At 46.8% G+C, this 27,530-nt stretch overlaps 1 long non-coding RNA gene across 1 annotated transcript; it reads right to left on the bottom strand.

The window, feature by feature from the left end:
- Nucleotides 1–4,219: 4,219 nt before the first annotated feature.
- On the bottom strand, nt 4,220–27,393 carry LOC136477309 (uncharacterized). Its single transcript, XR_010763982.1, has 6 exons — nt 27,261–27,393; nt 15,895–16,040; nt 7,470–7,571; nt 5,152–5,322; nt 4,991–5,069; nt 4,220–4,860 (listed from the first exon to the last, which is right to left on the bottom strand). It is a non-coding gene; the product is annotated as an uncharacterized lncRNA (long non-coding RNA).
- Between the last annotated feature and the right edge of the window lie 137 nt (nt 27,394–27,530).

Raw genomic sequence — 27,530 nt, 5'->3', positions numbered from 1 at the left:
CTATTACTGGGGCTACAGAGACGCTCCCATCATCAGTTCATCTTTAGAGCCGCCTGCTTCAGTGATACCTGCAGAGTCACAGGCCGCACCAGTCCTAGATCCAACCTAGACCGCTTTAGCATCACTTCCAGCGCCAGAGGGTTAGACTGCTCAAAGCTCAGGATCAGATGATGATGCTACCCAGTTCTAGATCGCTCATCGCACCTCAGCGCCCAACTCGTCCGCTGCAGCCTCACCGACAGACCCTTAGGTTTTGGTGCTTGACGCCAAAGGGGAAGAGGGATCGAGTATGATTAGATCTAGGGGGAGCAATATATTTAGGGGGAGCTTATCTATTACATTTGGTTTTTTATGTGTGATACACTTATGCATTCATGTTTACTTTCATGCATCGAACTATATACGTGTGATCATGATATTTATGTGATAGTGATATTTATGTGATATGTGACATGTGTGTTGTCTACTTTGATCTTTATATATGTCATGTCACTTGGTTATGCTCATTTGCTTTGCTTCCGCATTTTACTCCGATGCAAATGAGCTTTATTTCTTGTACTCATGCTTATTTCATATCTATTGAGTACATCATGTTGGCTTGGGTCATATAAGCTTGCCTAACTCTTTTGTTCTTATTGTCAAAAGCTTATATGAACCAAGCATGTTGAAAACCTCATCTCTTTTACATACTCGAGGTTGTATTGTCATCAATCACCAAAAAAGGGGAGATTGAAATCATCTAGGCCCCTAGTTGGGTTTCGGTGATTAATGACAATACGGGATTACTGTGACTAACGTGTGTTTTGCAGATGCAATTAAGTTAGGTCATGGTAATGGCAATTGATTGGGCAATCATGGTTGTCATGCCCCTACGATGGAAATCGTTTTGGTTTTCAAAGGATGGACGACAAGGTTAAGGATGGACTAGTTCTAAGTGTCGTTTGGTGTTGAAGTGACACTTATAGTAGTTTAGAACTTTGTTTTTCCTTTGGCCATACTATTAAGGGGGTATGGACTAGTAGCTTGACCTATGTGAGTCTAGTGGGTTAGGTGTGGTGCACATTTGTCAAATCTAGCACTAGGTAGCTCCGAAGTAGCCCTTAGATTAATTGGAGCAAACTTCATTCACATATGACTTCGAGTTGGAAGTGAATGGAGGGTCAAATGTTGATCGGACGCTAGCTCCGATGTGACCGGACGCTGGCGCAGAGTCCGGTCAGTTCATTTGATCAAGGTGAAGTCGTCTGGTTGCGACCGGATGCTGGGCGCCAGAGTCCGGTCAACTCCAGTAAGGTTCTAGAGAGGGAGAATCCTGATCGGACAAGTCCGGTCAGTGCTGATCGGAGGCTGGTTAGGTTTCAGCTACTGACCGGATGCTGAGCAGCAAAGTGATCGGACGCTGGGTGCTAGAGTCTGGTCAACATTAGTAAAGTTCCAGAGAACAATTTTCGTGACCGGACGCGTCCGGTCAGTGTTGACCGGATGTAGGTCAGAGTCCGGTCACAACTCAACGGCTCAGTGGCAGGGAGAACTGACCGGAGCGTCTGGTCAACTTGATCGGAGCGTTTGGCCACCCCGCAGAGGCACATAACGGTTCGTTTTGAATGAGGGGTTATAAATACTTCCTCTATTCACTCAAGGGAGAACTCTTGCCCATTTTAACAGCTGAGAAACACCATTGAGAGTGCTAAGGAGAGTAAGAGCCTAGTGAGGTGATTAAGATTTGAGAATCCAAGATTAAGGCCTCATTAGCAAAAAGATAGTAGCAAGTGTGCATCCACCCTTCTCATTACGCTTGTTGTGGTCAAGTGAGAGTTCTTGCTTGTTACTCTTGGTGATCGCCATCACCTAGATGGCTTGGTGGTGATTGGGAGTTTGGTGATCATCCGGTGGAGCTTATGGATGACCCAACTCAAGTTGTGAGTGGTTGTGGGTGATTCACCGCGACGGAGTGTCGAAGAATCAACCCGTAGAGAGCACTTGATCCTTGCGCGGATCAAGGGGGAGCTACACCCTTGCGCGGGTGCTCCAACGAGGACTAGTGGGGAGTGACGACTCTCTGATACCTCAACAAAACATCGCTGCGTTCCTCCTTCCCTTTTTACTTTAAGCATTTACTTTGAGCAATTCAATTCTTGTCTTTACATTCATAGAATTACCATGCTAGAGTAGGATTGGAACTTAGGTTGTAAAACTTTTGTGCGGTAGAACATTAGAAACACATTCTAGGCACAAGGGGTGAAGTGGGCTAGGTGTAGGGTTTAATTATTACAAAGAATTTTAGAATTAGCCCAATTCAACCCCCCACCTCTTGGGCATCTTGATCCTCTCACCGTCCCAGACCTAGGGAGCCGATGGGCCCCTCTCGGCCTCCCCAGGTATTGTATGCATACATTCAGCGTATCTCAGCCAGTAAGGGCACACAGCAGCGACTCGTCTCCGTGGTCCGTGCGATTCGGCGCGAGCGCTATGGCGCTGTTCGACTTTCTCTCATCCTCTTTCCTCTGCATCGACTGCGAGTCGCCGGCTAGCTAGAGACGTCTGCACGACACATGGCCGCATAGGGCGAGGGCAACTCGGCCACGGCGCTTCCAGCACCAGCAGGCAGGCGGTAGCCACCAGGTATCTCTGTCTATGATCCCTAATCATCTCTAATCATGTACAGCTGACGCTGCCCTACTTTATGTAATTATATATTTATGTTGAATCTGATAGTGTTTTTGTGATTGATTAATCAGTGATTCAGATACCCGGACGGATGGACATCATTTGAGATTTGCAAAAATTACTGTTTAATTGAGTATTCAAGTATTCAATCTGCTAGCCACTTGACTCCCTAAGGTGATTGTTTAATCTTTGTGAATTCTCTCTTTATATAATTGTTTAATCTTTAACAAATTATTTCTCTAAATTTTACCAGTACCATATCATCAATAAAGTATGCTTCTGTTAATAATAAAATAAAGAAGAACAGACGAATAGATAATTTGATATAATCACAGAGCTCTTCACAAGAGACGTTAAATGGATTGACAACATTATGCATTGAGAAGCAATTATTGAATGAGGTTGATATTGACACCATCATCAATAACTTCGCATCGAGGAATGTTAGAAGAAATTTTTCAGGTAATTTAATAAATATACAAATTATTTCATATGAATATTGTGTTTGCATTCAGCTAACACTTATTAGTAACGTTGTGTATATATGTGTATATATACTAGCAATGAATAATACTAGTAGTATATTGTTATGTTTATATAAAATGGTCCAAAATTTCAGTTTCGTTCTAGGTCCATACAAACTCAGGAACGGCCCTGGCCGGTGTATGGTGTAACGGCGGCTCTCGGTGAGCAGTGCCAGTGTTTTAAGGTTCTGGCAGTTGCGCACTACCCTGTTTCGACGGCGGTGACGTTTGTGGGCGCCACTTTCCTCGCTGGAGGCGTCGTCTCAACCCCATTGTTCTCCTCCCTGAAGATCTCTCCGGGTCAAAACCCAGCACCGGGTTGGGCGATGATGGCGTCTTTGGATGTCATTCTCTTGTTGGAGAAGTCGCTTTTGGAAGATCCCTTGGGTTGTCGGCTTTGGTGCCGGCATCGAGATGGTGGTTCCCTTGCACACCAGGTGCTTCGTGCCGTTGCCAGGATACAGTATCCGGAGTCTCCAATGGTGGTCGGTGTCCTACGATCATTCAGTACCCTTGCTGGGTCTAGCAGACGTGTTTTGGCGGCGATTTCTCGACTTGGTGGTCATAGTTCATTCAGAAAGGCGGAGTTTGTTATTTCACCTTTTCTGGATCTGTCTCAAGATCCAGTTCTGTTTTCTCCGGAGTGGTGAAGCAGGTTCTTTTGGAGTTGACTTCACGTAGCAAGGCAGAATGTCGCGTAAGACTACTCGAGTTCCTTGTTGCAGATGTGATTTTTTTCCGTCATTTTCTTTTGTTTTTAGATTTACTAGAGTTGTCTGGTGTCTTGGCTATATGCCTTACTTGTAGCACTGGCTACCTCTTGTAATAATTGTGGTCTGATGCATCCTCGACAGAGGATGACTGAAGCCGGAAATATACTTTCCATTATCTAAAAAGAGATACATAGTAAATTCTATGTACAAAAAAAAAAGTCAAAGTAACTTAAAATTGGAACAGAGGGAGTACATCTACATCATGTTTGGTTTCTGCCATCTGCTAAGTCCTATGTTCCTAATTAAGGCAAATTTTGGCATGACCAAACTTTGATCATCAAACTGGTGGCCAAAGAAGCTGCCAATCCAATTTTTGGTATTCAACCAAATAATGGCCAAAGTTCTTCAAATTAGCTAAATTTTGGCTTGGCCAGCTTGGGCACCAAACCAAACGCACCCTATATGAACTCCAATAACACTGCTCTGTCATTCTAGTCTAGCTTACAAATTTGACATGAGTGCTCTTGAAATGCTGATAGAGTGGGCATGCTCCCTCTTTCTTGGATATATCACCAAGACCTCAAATCTGATTTGTGTTGTGCTAGGTTCTTGAATCAATACCAACAAATATCGATAATCACAGTACGTTCACAATGCAAAATTAAGTTGTGGAACATTTTCTCAACCAATCCAGTGAGCGATAACGGCACTTCACAATTCATCAGGACCTAGCGTATAATTAGCAAAAGGACATATAATGTTACCCTAAACAGTTCACCTCTTCCAGACTTAAGTTCAGACCTTCACATGCGGCTTGGTCAACAGCAAAAAGAGGGCAACTCCATCTCTTAAGGAGACTCGTGTAGGTTCTGTACAACTTAACTTTCTGACATCTAAATTAAGCCAGCTATTCTTTCTCATTTTTGTGAGATATCTTCAAGGATTCCAAAGCCTCCCTGCACATTCAATCACAATTACAGTGACAATGGATGAGCTCCATTACAGCAAGGAAATACGAGTGACCAGCATGAGGTTTATTGTGGCAAAGCTTTATATACATGTAGACAAAAGGGGCAGGTAAGTTACCACAAAGCGGATTCTATCTCTGTGTTCCCTGGCTCCAGTTTCAGGCCATCAAGAAAAGCACCACATGCTTTTCATAGTCCTGAAGATATAAAGATCAGTGTATATGGAAAATAATTTATCACAGAAACTGCTGAGATGATCAGCTGAATATTTCACCTCACCTTCAGTACCATTCGGGCGGCTCCTTCACGGTAGCAGGCTTTTGACCAGCCAGGTCTCATAGACTTGGAAGCTACAGCATCTGTCAAAGCCTTCTACCCGTCACCCAAGCGAAGCCTGCAAAGGCTCCTATTTGAGAACAAGGTTGCATCAGCAGGGTCAATACTGATCGCCTACAACCAGTAAACAGGAGTAGCAATTAGCAAAATTCTGCAAATCATTCTCACATTTGCTCATAAGAATCTGTCTGCTAGTTGCATCACTAAATCTGACCAAAACTTAATAAAATTTGTGCAAAGTAGGCTAGTGAAGTACTCGACTGATACTTGCATAAGCAAGTTCAGATGATAACTGATCAGCTGAGTCATAATCTGTTCTTAGATTTATAAATTAAATAGTTGACGAATATAGCTCAAGCACATAAACATAGGTCAAGGACATATAAAACATAGAAGTGCAAAAGGTAAGGAAAGAATTAAGTGAAAATAAACCAAGAATTTGGAAGTTGATTGTGTGTGTTCATGGTCTTTACATCAGCCTTCCAAACAAATATATTACCAGGTTTCTCTCGTTAAAGATTAGAATACCTTGCAAGTTGCAACATTGGCTTAGGATTAGCTCCTCTTGTGTTTCCAAAAAGGGAGAGCAAACAAAGGATGGAATTATTGTAAAAAGCATACAACAATGACAATATGGATTTAATGAAACCACACCAGTATAAGTTGAAATATAGTATCAATGTTCACATCTAGAAAGTAATAAAGATGTTTTAACAATTGATATTGGTTTTATTTTCTCTATCATCAACAGATGCAACATGTTGTCAATGTTCAAGAATCTGTTTCACCACAAGAAAATCTATAGTGGAGCTTTATAATGCAAATATGTTTTTTTGTTGTCCATAATACCTCATCCTCGTTAGGGATATAGCAAGCACATTAGACATTAATATCACGATGGCAGCACATGTAACTGGAGTAAATGGATCCACAAACACTCAACCAGTTCAAGCCACTGAAGGGCTCCCATCATGACCAATAAAGTCACATGACCCTACTTGCCCCAAATGCAATTGATGGTTCCCCAGTAAACATATGCAACCTTAATATCCTTTAGTATGCCACCGCCCCAGCACAACTGGATCGAGTATGCGCATTGGTTGGTGCTAAAAGTAGTGTGCTACCTAGGAAACATGCAGTGTGTGTTAAGAAAAGAAGCAAGGTGTTAAGAAAAGAAGAAATGCCTCTTCAAGGTTAAAGCGGTCTGTGTTCCTAGATGTGGTAGTCACATTAGTGGACATCGATCCTCTTTAGATAAAATCCATATTCCCATCTAACCAAAAACATAATGAATTGGCTAAGCATTCTATGCAAGGAAAACTGATAGGATGAATGCTACCAACCTCTAAGAGAAATTTAGAATAAATAGGATGGCTATGCTCAATTGGAAACACAATTATCATGGTTTGGAACTGTAGAGAATTGAGAAACACCTCACACACCCAATATGTGAGGGTGATTTTCATATATATAGTCAAAGTACAACTTGGAGTACAAGTCACATGATATACATTTGGGAGACTATACATATCTCTAATAAGAACCAATCTACTTGAACCCATTATGTTGGGTGGAAACTATTAGTTAGATTTATTTCTAGACTTTCTTCTATTGGTGATTACATGATCAGAACGAATGATTATGTTTAATCTGTTGATTCTATCAACTCTTCATCATTTGGGCATTCCATCCAAGGCCAATTGCCCAATCAAACTGATTGTTCCACAGTTAGTGAAGATTGGACAACTCTGTAATACAATTCTCGCAAGTTGGATTCCTATGGCACTAAACTTTGCCCTTCAGGTGAATCATATAGCGACTTGTGTTGGTGCTACGACTATGGTAACAAAAATGCTCAGCCAGACTATTAACTACAATAAGGACATTAATAACTACAGGAGCTATTTGAGGCATTATTCCCTATCACCCAGGCTAACACCTAACAGCCGGTTACAGCAATGGCTTATTGTCTTCTGGTTGTTCTCAAGTCAGAATGATATGAGGGACAGAGGGAAGGACACCACTGGAACTATGTTGGAGAGAAAATGCTTACTGACTATTGCCATTCACTGTACCAAAGCTAACTGTACAAACAGTAAAGTAAAATTCCCTATGAAAGTACAGCCAATGGCTCAGAAATTATATGGTTTATTAATTTTCTGTTGTTTTAGTCAGAAATTCGGAGGGAGAAAGGTAAACCATTAGAAAATACAGGAAAGATATGTATTTAAAGTTTAAACAAATGAGATGCAACAACATACCTTTGTGTAAATTTCAACTGCACTAAGATAATCCTTGTTCTGGACCGCTTCACGTCCTTGAAACTTTAAATTAGCAAGCATCACTCTATACAAATCCTCATCCTAAAACATAGATAAGAAATGAATGAAACAAAACTTCATTAGCAACATTTTAACCATGCTAAGTAGCACCATACCTAAATCATAGCAAACATATGTGAAGTGGCTATGCATATTGACATAGCACCTCATGTATCTCTATCTCCTCAACTTGCCTCACATTGAAAACAATAAATTATTGACTTGTTTTGCTTCTTTCATTGTTATTATCTGCATACCAATACCTAATTATCAATATCTCATGTTGTAGGTTCTCCATATGGGATTTGGTAGATGGGCTGGTCCTCCAACAAAATGTCCCAGATCAGCACCGGTGGAAATTCACCTCTTCGGGATCTTATAGCATCAAATCAGCCTATAACCCTATAATGCCTTCTTTCCAGGGACCATTAAATTTGCCCCATGGAAGAGGATTTGGAAGAGTTGGGCTCCCCTAAAGTGCAGATTCTTTATTTGGCTAGCCATCAAGAATCGATGTTGGACATCGAATTGTCTTGCCAAGCGTGGATTGCCTCACCTGTCAACCTGCCACTTTTGTGATCAGGTTGATGAAACAATACAACACATCCTCATCTCATGTGTGCTGTTCAGGGAGGTCTGGACTTTGGTGGTCGGTTTTAAACTTGGCTGCAATGGTGCCATCGGTCTCTACAAGCCGTTTCAATGGATGGTAGTTTCGTGCCATTAAAATGGTTCCCAAGCAGATGCGCAAGGGTTTGAACTTCCTAATTATCCTCATTGCCTAGGACCTTCGAAAGCACAGGAATGCTTGTCTTTGACGGAGCTTGGCCCGATGTCCTGGCCAGTGACCATCCTTCACTCTGTTGCTGAATGCCATATACTCATATGTGGTGTTCACCACTTCTTCCCTTCAGAAGTTACTCCTAAGGTCGCTTGCTCAAGACCCTAAGTCGTCTAGTTTGGTTGGCTGGTCATGAACTCTGGTCGTCGTTGTTTCTTTTTATGAGTTTTGTAACGTGTGTTGAGGAGGGGCTTCTGTAGCCTTCTCATTTTGTACTTCTTCTTTATCTTAATGAAATGGTACGCAACTCTCCTGCATTGTTCAAGAAAAAAACATGCCATGTTGTATACTCTACTCTAGAGAATCTCAACAATCAATTTGTTGTTAAAAAATATATCACCTTTCCACCAATTCATCACTGGCCACAATTCACAAGTTTGAACACCTGAAGGAACCAAAACAAAATTGACATTTTGGACATTCATAGTCATACAAACAAAGTGCATTATCCATGACCAGCTTAGGAACCATATGTAATTGAAAAAAAAGGAGCAAGCTACATGTGTCCCTACCCCAACTTGTTTGGGACTTAAAGGCTTTGTTGTTGTTGTACATGTGTCCCTACCCTGCCTTAACATATGACCTATGATGCGCAGATACGCCAGCGAGAGCGTGCATCGCGTATCCAATATGTGTTGGGTATGGATACACATGTGATGCATATCTCAGTCATGCCCTGAGAACTGCATACATACAGGCTTAGACACACATACTAGACACAATGTTATTAAATCGGCTAGTTGACTCTAGTCACTGTGGTACCGACCAGGCGACTAGTAGCGATTAGTCGATGAACAGGTCGATTATATAGGGCCTATATATAAATCAAGCAGCAAGATAATATTTCTTGTGAAGTGTCCATACTTCAGAACTCCATATTCTTGTCCTGGCCTCCATATACTTCTGTTTTCTGCTCATCTTCGTGCTCCCTTGGACCTGGATTGACCCAGCCCAGGAGGAGAAGATAGCCGACAAGCTTCCCCTGTAGCCTGCGTGCCTGCAAGCTTCCCCTGCAACCTGCGTGCTGGTGGCTGAAGCAGGGAAGAGAGGCAGTGGCAGCAGGAGGAGGAGGCACGGCAGCTGGGAAGGCTGAAAGGGAGGAGGGGAAGAGAGGCAGCTGCAGCACGCAGGAATGGTTGCAACAGTGGCCAGCAGTCGGTGCACAAGAACCTGATGGCTGTAGATGTGTCTCACAGGTCAGGGGGTCAGGGAATTGTGAGGTGTGTGTGTGTGTGTGTGTGTGGTGTGTGTGTGTGTGTGTGTGTGTGTGGGGGGGGGGGGGGGGGGGGGGGGGGGGGGAGGGCGGGGTAGGGAGAGAAACCCTATGTCCAGGAGCTGATGCAGCCTACTTACCAGTCGCATGTCTTTAGTAATCTAGTCGTCCAAAACAAGCTAATTGGACAATTAATTATGATTAATCGGATGACCAGGTTTCTGATCGCATCGGAGTGCCTAATCGAGTGCAGCAGACCGACTAGTCATCATTAGTCGGACGATTTGATAACACTACACAGTTGGGTGAAAATCAGGCCCCCTTTGGTAGAGTTCCCATTCAGCTCCCAGCAGTTCCTGCTCCTGCTCTCAGCCACTTCCACTCTGGCCGCTCTCTAGTCAGAATCAAGGGCGTTTGGTGGGGCTTCTCCGTCGGCTTCTGCTCCTAGATCTGGAAGAGCTCACTCGTGCTCCTGCTCCCTCGTTGTCAGCGTCAGCAAGGACGAGGCGGAGGGCGCGGTGGTGGTGGCGGAGGCAGAGAAGGGCGTGGAGGAGGGGACGGCGTGGAGAAGGGCGCGTGTCGCGCGACAGCGTAAGGCGCGTCAGTGGTGGAGCCGGAGGAGGGCGCATCCGCGGCAGTGGAGGGTGTGTCGAAGGCGGAGAAGGGCGAGGCGGAGGCAGGGATCGCCAGTTGGAAGGCGAGGACGCATGCAGGGAAGACGAGGGAGCGGCGCGGAGTGGTGGGGAGCGGGTTTTTTAGCTCCCCACTCGACGTGCAATTGGGGCGGAGCGGTGGGAGCGATTCCCACGAGGAGCAGCGCGGAGCTGAGCCATTTGGCAGCGCTCAGCTGATTCTCACGGGGAGCGGAGCGGCGGGAGCACTGCCAAAGGGGCCCTCAGATACCGCCTGTAACACCCTAAAATTTGTACTTTTGAAAATAGGATTAAAATGATTTATTTATAAATTTTTGGTGCTCATGAAATATAGGAAAATAAATATTTTTCATTAAATTAAAATTCATCATAAGGTAGCAACATGTTTGAGCATACATGCTTCTGCATTTGGATTTTTGTACTGAGTCGTTGAATCCAAAATTCTAAATGAATTCAAATTCTTTGGAAATAAATCAGAAAATGGCTTTGAAACAAAAGAAAAGAAAATTGGAAAATAAAAGGATTTAAAAAGTTGTAAAATTTATTTTTGGAAAACTTACCAAAATTGCTCATTTTTATTTGAATTGAAAAGTGTATTTGAAACCATATTCAAATTTGATTTGTATTTAAATTGGGTTTTAAAATATGAAAAGAAATTATAAAAGGTATTTGGAAAAAAAAAAACTCTCTCCTCTCCCTCTCTGTTTCTGGGCCGACAGCGCCCACAGCCCGCTCTCCCTTCCCCCCTGGCCTGCTCCGCTCTCCCCTCTCCCTCTCGCGAGGCCCACTGAGACAGGTCGGCCCAAGGCCAAAGCCCACGCGCCGAGCGTGCGCCACTCCTCTCTGTCTGACAGGCCAGTCCTGTTCCTTCACCCGCTGACACCAGGGACCCACGCGTCAGCCGGGTCCCCTTCCTCACGCCGTGTCCGAGCAGGACACTAGCACGCGCCGCTGCCGCTGAATCCCGGGATCTTCGAGATCTTCCTCTGCGTGGAGCGCACGTCGAGATGTCCCTTTATATGCCGCGGCAACCCTCCACCGCCTACCCTTTTCCCCATCTGTCAGCGCGACCTTTTCCAGCCCCGTTCGCACCAGACTCCGCCATCGCCGAGGAAGTCCGCCGTCGCCACGTCTTCGCGTCGTGCCGTGCACCCCACACCTCTCCGCCTCCATAAATAGTGGGCCGTGTCCGCCGCATCCACCCGAGCACCCGCCGCCCCTCGCATAACCCTAGCGCAGCCGCCGCCTCGAGTTCGTAGCGTCACCGTCGACGCCGTCTGCCCCGCTGCGCCGCGCGTCGTCATCGATCCACTCCCGCCTCCATTCTTGGTCTTGGTGAGTTCGTCGTCATCCCCTCTCTCCCCGTGGTCTTCCTGTGTCAGATGGTGGACAGAATCGCCCAAGCCGACCACGCCGGCGACCTCCTCTGCTTTTCCGGCCGTGCGCCACCATCTGGGTTCGCCGCCGATCACCCCTCCCACTCCCGATTTAATCTCCACCGTCCAGTCCAGATCCAACGGATCAGATCCTACCGTACATCTTCGGCCAGCATACTTTCATAAGAGCCCCCGCAAATTTTTAAGATCTAACCCGCCATCCCTGGTTTCTTTCAAAAGAGCCCCTGTCTTTCCTCAAAATAGGATCCACAGTCTTCGGCCAGATTTAAAAATCAGGTTTTATTTATTTTGATTCGAAAATTAAGTTTCATCTATTTACAAAATTGCCACTACCTTTTGTAGCCCATCTCTTCTCCGTTTTAACTCCGATTTGATCCGTTCAACTTGCATTAGGTTCGTAATTTCATAATCTACATGTTCATATTACTGTTAGATATGTTTTCAACTTTTAAAATTCGAGGCTAGATTTAATCTATTATTTTATTAAAGGAAATCTTGTTTAATTCATATCTTCTACGTTTTAACTCTGATTTGACATGTTCAAGTTGCGCTAGATTCACTACAACGAGATCTACGCGTTAGTAACAATGTTTATCATTTCACTATTTCTAGAATTTCATGGTTTAAACTCTAATTTGAATAAATATTATGCAACTAGATTTTATAAATAAAATATGATTTGTTTTACTTTAGTTTTATAATTCAAATCTAAATTTGATTTAATTCAATTTATATAAGCTTTTATATAGTTAAAACACATGAAGCTTATAGTTTTATATTTTCTCTTATGAGTAGATCTTTCGGTAAGCGTTTCTTTCAAACCGTAGCTCCGATTAGCATGCTTTTCGCGTCTGTGTGATCGTAGCAACGCGTAGATTTGATTTCAAATTCTTTTTCACTGATTAGAGTGTTGTTCTAATATAGTTATGTTTGAATGCTATGCATGTTTGTTCGGATGCTTGTGTGGTGCTTAATGGTCACGTCCAGTCGGTGAGCTTTACGTGTTGATCAAGGAGTTCCATTAAAGGTTTGGACTAGAAGAAGGATCTGAGTCTAAGACAAGTATAGCATGGGATCTTCCTTGTTGTCCTATACACCTTTAATCATTTAATTCATATTGCATGTGTCTACCTTAACTGCCAATAAGGATTTTCTAGTGCTTTGTTACCTTGTGTCTTATTACCTATGGGGTATTGCATTGGGTAGTATGATGCTAGTGCTCAATTAAAGACCATGATCTTGTAACTTGACTAATAGTATATGCAATAAACATTAAAAGATGTTTTTTTAGCAACATGGAATCAGGGGGCTAGAGCATTGGGCGATCTTATGGTGCTCTAGATTCCTCTGCCTAAGGACTTATCTGTAAGCGAACATTCGGACTTACAGTACAGCTGTGAGGGCTACATGGTTGTGACTTTAGCTCAGTATGAGGACATTTTCTAGCTTGTTAGAGGTTACCTTTATTGATGTAAGAATGGCTTGCCAAATCGGGTATAGAACAGCCTCTGTTCCCTTATGTATAGGTTGTGTGTCATTGTGCTATCGGGAAGGGGGTTCCTACATATGTTTGTTGAGTGAATCTAATAGCCATAATTTGTTAGACAAACCTTTGAAAGGCTTCATAGTGAACCCTGTCTACCTTCCTTGAAAGTGGGTCAAGAGATTAGCTACCTCGGGCGAAAGGGTAAATCACGACTCACAGTGAAAGTGTACAACCTCTGCAGAGTGTAAAACTGGTATATCAGCCGTGCTCACGGTCACGAGCGGCCTTGGACCCTTACGGAATAGATGATCACTAATGGTTAATGATGATGAACACAGATGATACTGATGATGAAAATGCTCACTAATGATTACTGTTTATGCCATTCATTATTCATGTTTACCTGGTCATGTGTTGATATGGGCTTGTGAATAAACTTGTTGCTACTCAATTGCTAAAATCATGACTCATTAAAAGCTAATCGCAGTTAAACCAGTGTCAACCTTTTGAGTCTCATGAACCCCATGTTATATTTGTTGAGTACAACATGTACTTACGCTTGTGTTATTTTTTTAAATATTTGGATAAAATCTTGGATGGGTACCAGATTGCTAGTCTAGAGGAGTTAGGCTTGTGATCAACCAGTCAGTTGTCCCTATGGAATTGGAGTCTTTACCCGAAAATCGGAGTTGTCTTTCCGCTGTTTGCTATCTAATGTTATATTATTTATACTAGGTACATTATATATTGAGCATTGTCTATTGATATTACCCTTATTTGTAGTTATATGTGATAATTGACTTCCTGAGCTCACATATGGTTTGTATCTGGTTTTGTTCTTAAAACCGGGTGCTACACAGCCCAAGCTTCTCCAGCAGGAAGCCACCAGCAATGAGCTCCTTAGGAGAAAGTAAGATCTAATCCTCCAAAACCCATCTACTGCCTCTCACCATTGTTCTGTATCTTATCTCTCTTTTCTTGTCTTCTTCTCTGGCAAAAAGCAACTCACGGTGTTACTGCAGTTCTCCGCCATTCCTTGCTTCATCTCGGTGCCAACATTGAGCCTACCGTCCTCTTCTTTGTCTAAATTATTAATCCCATCATTCCCTGTCTCTTCATCCAAACTTTGGGATCACGTTTTAGGAGAGACAGGAAATAAATAGTTGTAACACGTCACTTGGGTTGGGGAGGTAGGGGGCGGCAGCTAGGGCTGGGAGGGGCTGGTGGCGGCGGCGGCGTGGGGGAAGAGGAGGAGGAGGCGCACAGAGGGAGAGGGGAGGAAGGGAATAAGCCTAGGGCTTTCTTTCTTAATCCCCAATGAGTACAATACCCCTATATTTATAGTCCCTAATGGACTTGTGTCTTAAGCAACTACGGCAGATATCCTTATAGATTGGATTCCCCTTTCCTAAACAAACCAAACTCCTAATCTCCTAATTTATTTCTATTTCTATTTTTCTAATTCCTTCCGGGGGAAGGAAGCACCGAGCCGCCGGCCGTTGGCGCTGGGCATGGGCGCGCCCCCCTCCTGGGCCGCGGCTGGCCCATTGCCCCTGGGCTGGGGGGTGCCATCAGGCGTGTGACAATAATAGTTTGCATCTTGCTGAATTAGGTTGCCATGTAAGTTAGTTGAACCCTCCCAAATTTCCATTTGTTTATACTCCATTGAATTTACTATTACTTTGTAATGTTATATAGTATTATTAGTATTAAAGGGAATTATTTTCTACTAGTCATATCCCCGTGTCAGTGGTTTTGGAAGTGGTGTATATCCACATGCCCGATACATATCATATCCGATACTCGTACCCGTATCTGGGCTACAAAGCATATAGCTACTACATGTTTCCTCCTTTATACAATCTCATATCGCAATTAACCTACGTCCCTACACAGCTACCCTACCCTAGCACATGACTACTTAATGATCCTCTGCATCCTCTCCATTAGAATTGGATCGGAATCAAGTAATCAACTCTATGGCTAGGCCTGATAAATTAATCAAAAGACTCCACAACACAACCATCATCCCACCACTATACAATGTAGGCACAAAAATCACTTATAATCCAAGTTCCAATGCTAAAAACCTTCTTATTGGGAAAAAAAGAAAAGTGCAACAGTAAAAACATGCAAACAAACTTGCAGACATGCCATCAAATAGTTGTCATAAGCACTACTTTAGTTGTAAAAATTGTAGGACAGTAAAGGTATATACTTCTCTTAAATGAATTTTATTGCTGACAAATGACTTGACCATAATACCATATTCGAATGCCAAGTCACATTTTTATAACACTATAAGCAAACTCTTCTAGAAGAACAGCTGGAATCCTGCACTTATCATTCATGATAGATCCATATTCCTTAAGCTTCATTTGAGGGGGAGACTCAAGTTTACACTTCAAGTATTTACATCCAACTTTTTTTTAAAAAAAAGTTTTTTTATAAAATAGTATTTGCATCCAAGTTAGAAGAATTAATTACAGAAACCAAAGAATAGAGATAAACACTAAGAATCACTGAAATAGCAAACATGTACACCCAAACAATTGACATTTTTTTTCTCAAACATGCATGAGAGCTGCATATCATTATATTAAGAAGAAAAATGGGATAAGAACCCATACAAGGCACACCCACTCACACCACTATGTCCAAATTAAACAGACTAGCCCTTGACATACAAAGTAGGCGACCTCGACCCAAAAATTAACTCTCATTCAGCCCCTCAAACAATTCACATAAATATAAAGATAGTGTTTTTTATGATACCTTGAGTGCCGGCTTTGATTTTGTGTAGCTAATAATTCCATCAACACTCCAATCATGCACAGTCGGAATACGAGAGGTGACTGGAATATCTCAACATCTTCCCGCCTATTGTAACGTGCAGCATTTTCTATCGGAGTGAATCCAAACTACCAAGAAAATAAGAGCATTAACGCCAATGCAGCATTTACTCAAGGAATAGCAAAGTAAAAGGATAGTAACACATGAAAGGTATATATATATATATATATATATATATATATATATATATAGTAACACATGAAAGGTATATATATATATATATATATATATATAAGCATTGACCACAGGCATTGGATATATGACACAACTTACTTTATAAATTAGGTAAAATATACTGGCCCATGAATCACCACTGTGAATGGTAAAACACACCAAGCAGGCCTAGGAACAGTGCTATCAATTGCCACTAAAGCATTAAGAACATTTTGCTACTAAATCATTACGTGCTGATGTGATGTGAGTACAGCAAAATGGAAGTTAAATGCTCAAGGTATATAAGAAATAAAATAGCATTAACATGTACAATTAGGAATAAAATTATTCAGTAACCATAGAAGAGAGTAATTATGTGAAAGGATGATCACTACAGTAACACTATAAATATTAAAGAAACAAACAACAAATATTTAGAAGGTACTATCCGTACATATGGGTATGGGTGCAGAAGAAGAAAGATGAGTATTCAAGGTATGGAACAGTAAATTTGTGCATTGTCATAAGCGATTAAGAAGAATAAGATTATGAAGGGATAATAGACGGGACTCATTCTGGCCAAGGATACTCACAGCACTGGTGTAACAAATACAGTAACATAACAAAGAGAACTTTACAAGAATTTTGTGCAAGGAAGTCTGCTTACTACTGTACTAGAATTACAAGTTCCTAGGAAAAAAAGGTACACCATCGCAAACATTGGGATCTGCACCAGCTTGAACTAAGCACTTCAGGATGTCAGTTAAGCCATCAGTAGCAGCGAGTGCTAAGGGTGTTTCAGCCATGTTTTCAGGACGTCCGATTAATCGCGACTAATCGTCCTGGACGGTTTTAGCAACTCGACCAGGGCCTCCGAATAGGCCAGACCGTCCAGGAAACTAGTCGTCCGATTAATCGTCGTCCAGCCGCGATTAATCGCCCGTCCAGGCTGTGCTAGTCGTCCAGCCCGTCCAGCCTGAGAATGGGCTGTATCTGAGAGCTGGGCCTATTTTATATTTTGGCCCAAGCCCATTAGGGTTTCCCTTTCCTACCCCATCACTCCCTCGGCCTCTCACTCACACGGCAGACACACTCACTCTTCAGTCTTCTAGTCTCTCACCTCTCCCAGTCCAGCAGCAGCCCTCCCTCTCCCTTCCAGCTGCTCCTCCCCCTTCCAGCTGCCCTCCCTCTCTTCCTTGTGGTTGCTGCAGTGCTACAGACACGCAGGCCTGTAGATCCAGCGGGTGCAGAACTGCAGATCCAACTGTGCAAGGGAGGAAGACTGCACGAAGAATATGAGCTCCTCCTCCTCAGGTCAGTCATCACCTCCTCGTTCAATCTTGGTGCTTTGAAGCTTGAAGCTCTGTTTCTCTGTGTAGATCTAGATCGACAGAGGCAACGTGCAGTGGAAGTGTACATGAACATCCCTGATGCTGAAGTTCAAGGAGAAGTTGGTTCTGCTCCAGCCTCCTCAGTTGCATCAGGCTCTACTGCTGCTGCTGGTTCAGCAGCATCAACTGCTCCCGATGTTGCATCTCTTGTGGAAAAGGCCCTAGCAAAACTGCCTCCAGAAATGGCTGCTGAAGCTAAAGATCCCAAGAGGAAGGCTAAGTCTCGAGACCCTGGATGGAAGTTTGGATGGTGGCCAGATATTGCAAAGAAGGACGCTATGCAATGTATTTTTTGTAAGAAGATAACTCCCTCAGGAATCAGTAGGTTCAAACAACACCTTGCTGGAAGTTATGGTGATGCACTTGGATGTCCAAATTGCCCTGAGATTATTAAGCGAGAGATGGATGCTTACATCAAGAAGAATACATTGGTTATGTCAGTCACACCAAAAAGAGGAATAGATTAGAGCACAAGAGGCTAAATAAATTGGTTTATGTCAGTTACAACAAAAAGATGACAAATAGGTTTCAAAAAATTCGAGAACTTGGTTGCAAAGGAAAGAGGAGCAACCCTCTCTTGCTAGAAGAGTTTCAGTGGGACAGTGAATGGGTTGATGAGAATTGTGGGGAGCTGCCTTGGGCTGTTGTGGATGAAGCTATTGGTGCATCTGAGAATCTAAGGGCTCGCAACTTGCCTAGGGTTGCTGCTAGCCGTGCTGTAGCCACTGTCCAGAAGACCTATACTAGGAACAGGAAGCGTCGTAGGGGGACTTCTGCAGCACAAGATATATCTGGAGGTGAAGAAGATGATAGTGACCATGATGTTGATGCAAGAAATGAAGACCAAGAAGATCAAGATGCATCTGATCCTGTGGCACCAATGGAGGAGGATGAAGACCCCCATGGATGTGCAACAAATGGAGATGGAGGAGGCTTTTGTGTAGATGGCACTCTACTTGAGTAGTTCTTTAGATCATTGGCTGTTTTGCCTATTTATGTACTGGACTTGATGTATGCACTATTGCACTATGCACTATGGCAATGGCAGTGTGGCACTATGCCCACTAGCCACTATGCACTATGTAGTTCTGGACTGGTTTAAATTGTGTGCTTTACTGTTTTAATTTCCTTTGTTGATCACTTGATTGTCTTTCACCTGATTGCCTTTCACCATATTTCCTTGCTAATGTGCTTTATTTTTCTATAATTTCAGTTTGTCAGCAGCAGCCAGCAAGACAAGAAAGGGCTCTGCAGTAGCCAGGTAAGTGGCCAACTGACCTATCTAGAGCCCAGAACATGTAGTATATTAGTGTGTGTATATTAGTTTGAGTAACTATATAATATATATGGTATATCAGTTCCACATATATAGGGGACGACCAGGACGACCAGGGGACTCGTCCAGGGTCGATTAATCGTCCTGGACGTGGACGACCAGGACGACCAGGGGACTCGTCCAGGGTCGATTAATCGGCCTAGACGTGGACGACCAGGACGACCAGGGGACTCGTCCAGGGTCGATTAATCGTCCTGAACGTTCTGGACGGTCCCCAGGCGTCCAGACTCGACCAGCCATCCTGAAAACATGGTGTTTCAGTACCCAATACCCTGCACATCAGCACCTGCCTAACAAAAAATATGGTGTTTAATGAATCCTTTAGACAATATATGTATTAGTGAAATTAGTGAATGCCATAATCTCGGATCCTACATTTCCAACATAAATACAGTATAGTAAATCTCTTAATTAGTGATGTAAACCATAAAGTCAACGCAACCTGAAAATGGCATACCTCAATAAGGAGCTTCACACACTTCAATGAACATAAATGGTATAAATTGATGGATAAGTCTCATGTGTGGCTGGTCTTTGTGGGGCTATGCTGCTCACATGGTCCTTGTGGCTGTTTTTCTGTTTTTAGGACAGCATCTTAGACTAGAGAACAGCATCTTAGCTAGGACAGCATATTAGCATCTTAGACTAGCATCTTAGACTAGCATCTTGGCATATGCTTGGCTGGCTAACAGCCTATAAATATGTAACCCCAACCCCTCAGGTTGGTATGGCATTTGTGTGAGCTTGTGTGAGAAATAGACAAGAAAAATTGCCCCAACTCCTAGTGTCATCCTCTCTCGATGAGAGTAAGAATTCTCCTACTACCAAGAGTGAGAATTCAGCGACTAACAACTGGTATCAAAGCCGTATTATCCTGTAGCCTGAGCATCTCTTGCTCATCTTCTCTCTCAGCCCCCACAACAGCCCCAGCTGTTGGCAGCACCAGCTCCTCCGGCCGCTCCTGCTCACTCCTCCCCACGCAGCTCGTCTGAAGCAGCCATCTCCCCACGCAGCAGCCCCCCGATAGCGCGTCAATGTCCGCAGAGGGCAGTCTCAAAGCGTCTCGGGTCGCCTCGAGCACGCGGCGTCGGCAGGAGGCCAAACTTGCCGCCCGGCAGAGGAACGCCGAGCGAGCGGCGGCAGAGACCGCTGCGGCGGCGGCAAGGGGCGTCAAGGCTGGCAGCGGCGGAGCTAGTAGCAGCCAGAGCGGAGGCGGAAGCAGCTGGCGGCGGCGAGTGCAGCGCGTGCGGCGGCGGCGGAGGTCCGAGGCTCTGCGCGGCAGCATCGGCACAGCTCCATTTCCGCTGACGACACCGCCGACGCGAACCTCGAGTTGCTAGAGAGGGAGGCAAGCGCGAGGCGCGGCGGCGCAGTGGGTAGCCGCGCACGTCCACGAGCGTGGGCTGCAGCCCAGACAGGCGCGGACCGCGCTGGCGGCGCTCCTGGAGGAGGCGCGCACGGCGGTGGCGCTCCTGGGGCAGCCGCGCACGCCCACGAGCGCGGCGGCAGCCCAGACAGGCGCAGTACGCGCCGGTGGCGCTCCTGGAGGAGTGCGCGCACGGCGGCGGCGCTCCTGGAGGAGGCGTGCACGGCAAACGGTGGCGGACGGGTCAATGGAGAGCGCGGCCCTTCACGAGGCAGCGTGGCTCTCTCTCCCCGGATTGGTACCGGACGGGTCGATGGAGAGCGCGGCCTTCACAGGCAGCGTGGCTTCTCTCTCCCCGGATCGGTACCATGGTTACCACGGGCTCCAGGCTGTTGTCAGGGACGTCGGTCCCGGTGGTGGGTGGCCTACCCTCACCAAGACCAACTACGTCGAGTGGGCTGCGGTGATGAGGGTAAAGCTCCAGGTGCGGCACATGTGGGAGGCAGTCTGATACGGCGACGTCGACTACGACCTAGATCGACGGGCGCTGAATACCCTCATCGCTGCAGTCCCGCCCGAGATGCAGTTCTCGCTTACCAACAAGCGGACTGCCAAGGAGGCTTGGGACGCCCATCGCTGCGGCACGCATTGGCAGCGACCTCGCCCACAAGTCCACACTACAGGCACTTCGCAAGGAGTGGGAGAACCTGGCCTTCAAGCCAGGTGAGGACGTTGATGACTTTGCTCTCCGTCTCAACACTCTGTTGTAGAAGATGGTTGCAGTTCGGCGATGACACCTACGGCGAGGAGAGAGCTGTCGAAAAGCTCTTTCGCTGCGTCCCCGAGAAGTACAAGCAGATGGCTCGCTCGATCGAGTCCCTGCTGGATCTCTCCACGATGTCGATCGAGGAGACGATAGGTCGCCTCAAGGTCGTCGACAGCGATGAGCCACAGTCTCTCTCGGGGCCCATCACCACTGGCGGGAAGCTCCTTCTCACTCGGGAGCAGTGGCTTGCCAGCCAAGGTGACCGGAAGAAGGGGGAGCCTTCTTCCGCGACAGGCGGCCGCAAGCGTGGCAAGCCACGAAAGGCGCGCAGAGACGCCCAGGCCGGGGCGCGAGGACGTGCCGAGGGTGATGCCCGCGGAGGCGCCCAGGGCGGCGCCGCCGGCAGGCACAAGCCGGCACGAGACGACGCCTGCCGCAACTGCGGCCAGCTCGGCCATTGGGCCAAGGACTGCCGACAGCCACGACGCGGCCAGGCCCACGTCGCACAGGCGGAGGAGGAGCCGGCTCTGTTCATGGCACATGCAAGCATTGAGCTACCTCCAGCAGCACCAGCCGCAGCGGCTCTCCTCCACCTCGACGAGCCAAAAGCACACGCCCTCCTCGGCGACAGCTCCGGCAACGACAAGACTGACGGGTGGTGCCTCGACACCGGCGCCACCCATCACATGACCGGTCGACGGGAGTTCTTCACCGAGCTTGACTCTAGCGTCCGAGGCTCCGTCAAGTTTGGGGATGCCTCCGGCGTGGAGATCAAGGGCGTCGGCTCCGTCATCTTCACCACCGTGTCTGGTGAGCACAGGCTGCTCACCGGAGTCTACTACATCCCCGCGTTGAAGAACTCCGTCATCAGCTTGGGACAGCTGGATGAGAACGGTTCGCGCGTGGTGGTTGAGGACGGAGTCATGAGGATTTGGGATCGTCGTCGTCGCCTTCTTGCCAAGGTATCCAGAAGCGCAAATCGACTCTACGTCCTTAACGTGCAGGTGGCACAACCCCTCTGTCTCGCTGCTCGTCGGGACGACGAGGCGTGGCAGTGGCACGAGCGTTTCGGGCACCTTCACTTTGAGGCCCTTGAAGCGGCTCAGTGCCACGGAGATGGTGCGAGGCCTGCCATGCCTCGACCATGTGGAGCAGCTCTTCGACGTCTGCGTGTTGACGAAGCAGAGGCGACTCCCCTTTCCACAGCGGGCTAGCTTTCGAGCCAAGGAGAAGCTCGAGCTTGTGCACGGGGACTTGTGTGGCTCGGTGACACCGGCCACACCGGGGAGGACGACGCTACTTCCTGCTGCTCGTCGACAAACCTCTCCCGCTACATGTGGGTGATGGTCCTCGGCAGCAAGGGAGAGGCTGCGGACGCCATCAGGCGCGCGCAGGCTGCTGCGGAGGCGGAGTGCGGCCGCAAGCTGCGCGTGCTGCGCACCGACAACGGCGGCGAATTCACGGCGGCTGAATTCACGTCGTACTTGCGCTGACGAGGGCATCTTCAGCGCCACTACTCCGCGCTGTACAGGGCCGCAGCAGAACAGAGTCGTCGAGCGGCGCAACCAGACGGTTGTGGGGATGGCTCGGGCCCTCCTCAAGCAGAGGGGGATGCCAGCTGTCTTCTGGGGAGAGGCGGTGGTGGACGGCCCGTCTACATCCTCAACCGCTCGTCTACCAGGCGCTCGACGGCAGGACGCCGTACGAGGCTTGGCATGGGCGCAAGCCGGCGGTCTCCCACTTGCGGGTCTTCGGCTGCCTCGCATTCGCCAAGGAGCTTGGCCACATCAGCAAGCTCGACGACAGGAGCACCTCCGGGAAGTGTTCATCGGCTACGCGGAGGGCTCGAAGGCCTACCGCATCCTCGACCCGAAGACACAGCGTATGTGCGCACGGCGCGCAACATTGTGTTCGACGAAGGGCGAGGATGGGCGTGGGACAAGGCGGTGGACGACGGCTCGGCTCCGACGTACGACGATTTCTCTATCGAGTACGTCCACTTCGAGGGAGCTGGGGGAGTAGGCGGCTCATCTTCGGCGAGCGCGTCTACCCCAGTTCCCCCGAGCCTCCACCGACCCCGGCGCCTGCTACTTACCTCCGACAGCACCACGCTCTCCAGCCAGGACCTTGGACTGCGATGAGTTCTTCGCCGGCTCCACCACAGCCGGCAACGCCACGCACTCTAGGCCACCGACAGACACCTCTCCGGGCACGTTCTACTCCAGCTCGTGTCGAGCACAGCCCGGTTGAGCTCGGTACTCCGCTCTCTTCACGGACGAGGAGGCGCAAATCGACGCGACCACGACGGCGAGCCATTGTGGTACCGTACGATGGAGAAACCTTCTCGGCGACCAGCCGGTGCCGGGACCGGTGCCCTCACGACCTGGAGGCGCAGTTGCACATTGCGTGTGATGACGGCGAGCCTCGGTCGTATGCATAGGCCGAGAGACATGCGGCAGTGCGCGCCGCGAGCAGTTGGAGATGGATGCGGTTTGAGAAGAACCGCACCTGGGAGGCTTGCTGACCTTCCTCGTGGTCACCGCGCGATCACCCTTAAGTGGGTTGTACAAGCTGAAGAGGGATGAAGCCGGCGCCATTGTCAAGCACAAGGCTCGCTTGGTGGCACGAGGTTTCGTGCAGCAGGAGGGGGTCGACTTCGACGACGCCTTTGCTCCCGTGGCACGGATGGAGTCCGTGCGACTCCTCCTTGCGCTAGCTGCCCTAGAGGGCTGGCATGTTCATCACATGGACGTCAAGTCGGCGTTCCTTAACGGCGACTTGAAGGAGGAGGTCTACGTGCACCGGCCGCCGGGATTTGCAATCCCCGGCAAGGAGGGCAAGGTACTTCCGCCTGCGCAAGGCCCTCTATGGCTTGCGGCAGGCACCGAGGGCGTGGAATGCCAAGTTGGATTCCACGCTAAAGGGGATGGGCTTCGAGCAAAGCCCGCACGAGGCGGCCATCTACCGACAGGGCAATGGAGGAAATGCCCTGCTGGTGGGTGTCTACGTCGACGACTTGGTGATCACCGGCACCAAGGGATGCGGAGGTGGCGGCATTCAAGGAAGAGATGAAGGCCACCTTCCAGATGAGTGACCTGGGGCCTCTCTCCTTCTACCTGGGAATCGAGATGCACCAGGATGACTCTGGGATCACGCTTCGACAGACCGCCTACGCCAAGCGCGTCGTTGAGCTAGCAGGGCTCACCAACTGCAACCCAGCTCTCACTCCGATGGAGGAGAGGCTGAAGCTGAGCCGCGACAGCACGACGGAGGAGGTGGACGCTACACAGTACCGGCGTCTTGTGGGGAGCCTTCGCTACCTCGCCCACACACGGCCGGATTTGGCATTCTCCGTCGGCTACGTTAGTCGGTTCATGCAGCGACCGACGACGGAAGCACCAGCAGGCTGTGAAGAGGATCATCCGCTACGTTGCGGGGACTCTCGACCACGGCCTCTACTACCCGAGGTGCCCTGGGGCGGCACACTTCGTCGGGTACAGCGACAGCGACCACGCCGGCGACATCAACACCAGCAAGAGCACGAGTGGGATCCTCTTCTTCCTCGGCAAGTGCCTCGTTAGCTAGCAGTCGGTCAAGCAGCAGGTGGTGGCCCTGTCCAGTTGCGAGGCCGAGTACATAGCGGCCTCCACCGCTTCGACTCAGGCGCTCTGGCTCGCTCGACTGCTTGGTGATCTCCTCGGCAGAGACACTAGAGTGGTGGAGCTCAGGGGTGGACAGCAAGTCCGCTCTGGCCCTGGCAAAGAACCCCGTGTTCCACAAACGGAGCAAGCACATCCGGGTGAGGTACCACTTCATCCGATGCTGTTTGGAGGAAGGGAGCATCAAGGCGAGCTACATCAACACCAAGGACCAGCTTGCGGACCTGCTCACCAAGCCCCTTAGGAGGATCAAGTTCCTTGAGCTCCAGGACCGGGATGGTTCAACTCTCCCACAAGACGACGCACAAGACTTAGGGGAAGAATGATGGATAAGTCTCATGTGTGGCTGGGTCTTTGTGGGGCTGTGCTGCTCACATGGTCCTTATGGCTGTTTTTTCTGTTTTTAGGACAGCATCTTAGACTAGAGGACAGCATCTTAGAGGACAGCATCTTAGACTAGAGGACAGCATCTTAGCTAGGGCAGCATATTAGCATCTTAGACTAGCATCTTGGCATATGCTTGGCTGGCTAACAGCCTATAAATATGTAACCCCAACCCCTCAGGTATATGTAACCCAACCCCTCAAGTTGGTATGGCATTTGTGTGAGCTTGTGTGAGAAATAGACAAGAAAATTGCCCCAACTCCTAGTGTCATCCTCTCTCGATGAGAGTAAGAATTCTCCTACTACCAAGAGTGAGAATTCAGCGACTAACAAGTTGAGAGATCAAGAAGATTACAATCGCACATATGAACAATAAATCAGCATACATCATCCATAAACAAGTACAAACTTTAGTAAATAGAAAATCAAACAAATAAAGTGTCTTTGTGGAATCAAACTAAAGAAAAAGAAGTCAAAAAGATAATGTCAGTGCATATAAAAAAAATGTAACTCTGTTGCTTTCAGTAATGAATTCGGTCATCCCTGGTGTAGAAAAGTATATAACATTGCAAAAGCAAATGAACTACACAATGTCCTATATTCATACAGCTAAACATGGTTGTGTATTAATAGTGAAAAAATCATAAGAAATGAATGAAATCTGCAAAGATATATACAGAAACACAACAATAATACGGCATGAGAGCATTGCTAAGCATGTACATGCTTCAGCTTGCCAGAGAATATACCATGAGAAGTAGAAAGTAGAAACCAACAACAACAACAAAGCCTTTAAGTCCCAAACAAGTTGGGGTAGACTAGAGTAGAAACCAGCAGAAGCCATCAAGGTTCAGGCACGTGAATAGCTATTTCCAAGCACTCCTATCTAAGGCTAAGTCTTTGGGTATATTCCATCCTTTTAAGTCTCCTTTTATTGCTTTCTACCCAAGTCAACTTCGGTCTTCCTCTACCTCTCTTCATGTTACTATCCTGGCTTATGATTCCACTACGCACCGGTGCCTCTGGAGATCTCCGTTGGACATGTCCAAACCATCTCAACCGGTGTTGGACAAGCTTTTATTCAATTGGTGCTACCCCTATCTATCACGTATATCATCGTTCGAACTCGATCCCTTCTTGTATGACCGCAAATCCAACGCAACATACGCATTTCCACGACACTTATCATGTCGTCTTTTCGTAGGCAACTTCCTGCACCATACAACATAGCAGAGGTCCAATTGCCGTCCTATAAAACTTGCCTTTTTAGTTTCTGTGGTACCCTTTTGTCACATAGGACACTAGATGCTTGCGCCACTTCATCCACCCTGCTTTGATTATATGGCTAACATCTTCATCAATATCTCCGTCTCTCTGTAGCATTGATCCTAAATATCGAAAGGTATCCTTCCTAGGCACTACTTGACCTTCCAAACTAATATCTTCCTCCTCCCGAGTAGTAGTGCCGAAGTCACATCTCATATTCTCAGTTTTAGTTCTACTGAGTCTAAAACCTTTAAACTCCAAAATCTCACGCCATAACTCTAGTTTCTGAATTCACTCCTGTCCGGCTTTCATCAACTAGCACTACATCGTCCGTGAAAAGCATACACCAAGGGATGTCCCCTTGTATGTCCCTTGTGACCTCATCCATCACTTAAGGCAAACAGAAAGTAGAAACCAAAAAAAAAATCTATAGAAAGACCATGTAAGCAAATGGTGTACATTAAAACTCTTCAAATGAAACACGGTGGGCACACACAGTGAAAGTACATGTACACTAGAAAGCTAGAACACACCAGAGAGGAGGGACTCCACCTGATCACTGTTGAATACATTTCACATGTACATTGAACTGGACATTTTTATATAGAACTAAAATAAGCTACTTCTTTGTACGCACATCAGATAATGAGGTTGCGGTTGGTGAAAAGAACAATAATTGGTGCTTCGAAAAGGTCCTCAGGACCTATGCAAAAGGGATTAAACATTAATAACCGGTGCACCAGCATGGACAGATGAAAAGGAATAACAGTCAGAAATGCGACTTGGATTGTGAAAGGAGTTAATTTTCCAAAGGAAATGTTGGTCTCTGAAGGTTAAAAGTTTTAAGATTTTATTGAACTGTGAAGTTCGAAGAAACCAAATTTTAGTAGACACACCAAGCACGAAACAAATGAAAAGTGGATAGAGAAGAAACAATCCAAAACAATTGAGAGGGTGAAGCACGTACATCTGCATGGTGATCCAACAAAACCTTCACAATATCATCACGCCCATTACGAGCAGCAAAATGTAGGGCTGCCCCAGCAGTAGTTAATGCATCAACATATGCTCCTTTACAGAGTAAGGCTTGTATTTCACAGTTTCCTGGATATGGACACAGAACAAATCAAAAAACAACTATTGCTACTTCACTGTAACCTTTTCTTGACAAACATTTGCTAATGTTAGGTAACCTAATGATATTCACCATGAGAAACAAGAGTATCAAATATATGTA

Source organism: Miscanthus floridulus, chromosome 8 (assembly GCF_019320115.1).
Source record: "Miscanthus floridulus cultivar M001 chromosome 8, ASM1932011v1, whole genome shotgun sequence".
NCBI classification, from domain to species: domain Eukaryota; kingdom Viridiplantae; phylum Streptophyta; class Magnoliopsida; order Poales; family Poaceae; genus Miscanthus; species Miscanthus floridulus.
The sequence above is the reverse complement of the archived record's forward strand: the minus strand, read 5'-3'. Positions and strand labels throughout refer to the sequence as shown.